The sequence below is a fragment of the Hydra viridissima genome, unplaced genomic scaffold (assembly GCF_058129835.1).
Source record: "Hydra viridissima isolate aposymbiotic clone 2 unplaced genomic scaffold, HvirCarnegie_v1 scaffold_16, whole genome shotgun sequence".
Taxonomy (NCBI): Eukaryota; Metazoa; Cnidaria; class Hydrozoa; order Anthoathecata; family Hydridae; genus Hydra; species Hydra viridissima.
Window position 1 is genome coordinate 798081 of NW_028324315.1, and position 4519 is coordinate 802599.

General features: G+C 26.7%; 1 long non-coding RNA gene across 1 annotated transcript; it reads left to right on the forward strand.

Moving 5' to 3' along the window:
* Positions 1 to 213: 213 nt before the first annotated feature.
* On the forward strand, positions 214 to 3541 carry LOC149877213 (uncharacterized). The gene is made up of 2 exons (XR_016447957.1): positions 214 to 765; positions 3013 to 3541. It is a non-coding gene; the product is annotated as an uncharacterized LOC149877213 (long non-coding RNA).
* The last annotated feature ends 978 nt before the right edge of the window (positions 3542 to 4519 follow it).

Consider the following 4519-nt stretch of genomic DNA (forward strand, 5'->3'; position numbering starts at 1 on the left):
TCTTTTGAAATTAAGCCCAAAGCTGCCTACCATACAATTATATAATAAACCTTCTAGCATACTGAGAGAGTAATTTAGGATTGAAACCTGCATAAGAGAAACAGTTAACAAAACAAATCATTAAAACTTGAATCTTATTAGCTGTTCAAATATTTTCTGAAAATCTCTAAGAAAAAACAAGTAGCGCCCAACCTGTTTTGGAAATCGAAAAATTGGCGTTTATGCCAGAGAATTAACAATATTAATTACACATATTTAGAGGGATTTTGAGGCTTATGTTTACAATTTGTTTGTATTACACATCCCAGAAGCCTTTGTGTCACCGGAGCTTTTAATTCAGATTATGCCGTCCACACCCTTATTGTAATTCTAAAATACAAGTTTTATATTTGATGGCATATCGCACGTAAATTGAAGCTATTATTTCCAAACCTCTCATTTTAAATAATTTAAAATTCATTTTATTGATTATTCATGGAAAACTAAAAATATTTTTATGCTTCCAGGCACTACACATTTTTAAATAATTGTCAAAGTAATCTTAGCATCATAGTTGAAGTTCATTTTTGTGTTGCAATTTTCATAATGGCCGCCTAAATTATGCTGAGTAAACATTTCGGCCGAAATTTGTGGTCCGAAAGTTTAAGTAAGAGCATTGTTAAGATTTGGCCGAAGGTTCGGCCTATGTCTGGACTATGCCTTTTTTAAAAATTTAATCAAACAATCAAGAAACCTTCACTACGGCTTCCACTATATTACTACCAGGTATATTATAATCTTTCAATATAAAGTCATGAGAAATGGCTGTTGTAATAAATTTCCGAGATAATTTCTTAAATCAACAAACAAACTGGTTTAGCTGCATTTTTTATAATCAAACTTTTAAATAAGTCAGTATATTTTTAAAACTTGTAAAATTTTCTTTATATCATTGGTTAACTTCCGTAATATTTACAAAAAGTCATTTTAGAATTAAATAGTAACTATATCACAAATGATAATAAAATTAAGGATTTTAAACTTAGCAACGATAGATAAAAAGACATGAAGTTTTCTGTTTCTAAAGTTGTTATTATATTTATTTTTGTATAATTATATTTAGAATAAAGTATAACTGATCTAATAATTTATTTTTATTATAAGGCTTTGTAAGTTTGTTAAATAGCTATTAACACTTTAACTAATTCAGCAGGTTTTCTCACATTTCTGCACAAAGATTTGGCTCTTAGTCAAAATAAAAATTCCAAAACTCTGAAAATCTTTCAAGTAACATGGTTTTCCTTATGTTTTCTTGACAATAAGTTTCCATTTAAGTTTTGTCGCATTGAGGTAAGTTTTTTTTTAAAAAAAAAAATGGTCCCACAGGTTTTATGTAATGATATACTCAATGCTGGAAACAAGATGAGAGATGAAATGTGAATCAAATAGTTTGCTAGAATTATATCTAGAACTTATATCTCAATAAGAGTTTATTTATTTACTTACTTTTAAGTATATTTATGATATTAAATGATTTATATTATATTTTGATATTAGTTTAATAACTTTATATAAAGTCAATTTTATTTCAAAGCAATCTTAATGTGATTATATATTTAGTTTTAATTTTCCACTTGTTATTATAGTCTTTTTTTAAATGTTATTTTATATGCATACTTTATTTTAAATTAATTTTCTTGAACAAGAATCAAATCAGAACTGTTGGTTTCTGTCAAGCTCGTGGTTTTTGTTGTTTAAAGGTTTCTTTGAGTTTTTTGGTATATTAAGAAAAGTATTTTGTTCAGCAAAATAAAAAGTTATAATAAAACACCATACAAATAAGCCATAAAAAAAAGATTATGGGAATGGTCCTATTTTAAGCCATATGCTTGTGGAAATAATTTAGGCTTAAAAAAGTCTGAGAGTAATGTAATAAATTTTGGAAACCTTATGATATCTAGTTTATGTAAAAAATTAGTTTGGAAAATGTAATGTGAAAAAATAAGGTAGGTTATGTGATTATTTTCCCTGAACTGATTGAAGTCGAATTAATTAGATTCAGACCATAACCCTCTGTAATTTTGTAAATTAAGTATTAATGAAGTAAATTAAATTTTCAGAATGCTATAATGATAATCTTTTTTTGAATTGTATTTACTGGTGATAGAAGTTTCTACTTGCTACAATTAACATTTTTTTAAAAACAGTTCAATTATTGATTGCATAAATAAAAAATAATATATAAATCAAAAGTGACATATAAATCATATATAAGTACATATGTAACTACAACACTCAAATAAAAATCAGGGATCTAACTAGAAATGTTTGTTTTTATCTTCCTTGAAAAAAGTGTGCTGGTAAAGCTATGTTAACCTTTTTTACAAACAGTCACTTTATTTTATTTTTTCCAAAACAATTTGAAGTTGAAACAAACAGATTCAGACCAAAGGGTCAAGTGTTAATACAGGTACATGTACTTAACCTCTGAAAAAATTTAATGTTCAAAGAATATAAACACATCTAAAGAGAAACAGTTTTGAAAAAATCTTTTAGAACATTTTTTTAAAAAATTTAGAACATTGTCTAGTTTCACATGTCCACCATTGAGCTTTGGCCTTTTTCCAGATGTGAAATGTTTCCTACCTGTGAGTAGGCCTGGCCATCTATACAAAATCAGAAAATTTTGTTGCAACTAATTTGATAATTTATGAATTCATCTTTTTTGGTGTTTTCAGCATTGGTTTTCTTAGAAGTTGCTTTGGTTTAAGTTTTCAATTTCTTTTTTTGATTTTATTAGGTTTTATTTTAGTTTTTGTCATCAACTTATTTTGACAAAATTTTTATTTTGGATCATTTATATTTTATGTATACTTTAAGTAATATATTTTATATTGATCTTTAAATAAAAATGAACAACAATGATAACAATAAACTCATTTTACAAGTATTTTATAAATATTTTACATATATTTTATATTTCTATATTTCACATATTTTTGGAATGATCAAAAGGTTCTGTGTTTCTTACAGATTTTCAACTCTTCATTGCTAATTTAAGTTTGTTCTTGGAACTCAATCCATGACTTGATCAAGTCGTCATGGGTGTATTTGGTATCTTCGCGTTAAAGAAATCAAACTGTTTTTTGATACAAAAGGTACACTGATGTTTATCCACAGCTTTTCAATCTTGTAATTCGGACTCCATCCATCGATCTTCAATGGATGATTTAAACTGACTTCACGAAAGTTGGTCGAACATATAATGAGAAGATTTTTCAACCTGATTCCTGCGTCAATGAATTTCTCCTTGAAATATTTTGTTATTCCTTTGTATAGTTCAATCAACCATTATCATTAATTGATCTTTTCAAATATTTTGTTATCGACGTCTGCTTTTCAAAGAAGCATTATTTACATTTACAAATTTTTTTTTGTTTTATTATTGATAATTTTTTTAGACAAGGGATCCAGGGATCTCTTGTTTAACAAGTATAAAATATAGATACTTTTTTATACCAAAGAAAGTAAAATTATAGAGAAGAAGAGAAATTAATTAAAATTTTTTTTTTTTTTTGTGAATTTTTATTTAACAAACCCACGAATTAAAATATTTGTTAAATCATCCAATCACAAGGCTTAATTTAAAACAAAAAAATCAGCGGTTAATTTAATATATCAGTGAACTTCATATTTTAGTGAACAACAGTTAGGTAAATGAAATTAAATGGTTCGTTTTTGAAGACAAATAGTTTGCCTTCTCTTTAAGAATTTAATGTGAAAGCGTTAAAGAGACTGAATACAGATGATTATGTACCACTTTCCATTGAGAGTCGCAATGCCATTACAAGTAAAAGCCCGTAATAATCAATAAAATAGGTCCTACATCATTTGGACCGGTTAAGCATTAACCCTTTGGTAGTTGGGATGACAAATACGTCATTATTATAAAGGTTCAAATGAGTATTTGCAAATAATCATTTGAACCTATTTGTCATTATTTTGTATATTTTGTGAAAAAGATATTTCAATAGAACGAGCTTGGGGTTTGCAAATCATCAAATTCGGTATTTAATCATGGGAGAGTCGATAATATTAAGAACAAGAAAGAAAAGCGGATTAAAGCTTTCAAAAGGACACGTAAAGTAACACGTAGACAAAGTTCTTTTGTCTACGTGTCTTTTATTGTTTTATTATGTCCTTTTGTTTATGTCTTTTATTGTGCCTTTTTTTCTATTGATGATCCCTACATTGACTACTCGTACGAAAAGAAAAAAAATTTATCAAAAAAAAGGGCTGTGTTTTATACTTGGACAGAGAGCTTAAGTAGGTCCTCATCAAATCGGATTAGCTGATCTAAAAGAACACAAAATTAAAGATTTAAAGATAACATTTTAAACTAAATTTTTAATTGCTTTTTACTTGTTAAGTAAAAAAAATCGAACTTCGATGTAAAGATAAAGTTGTTTTAATCCAAATATATTTGAGTTTTTCATTTTGAAATTGACAAAATGTCATTAGACTTAAGAAAAACTAAGGA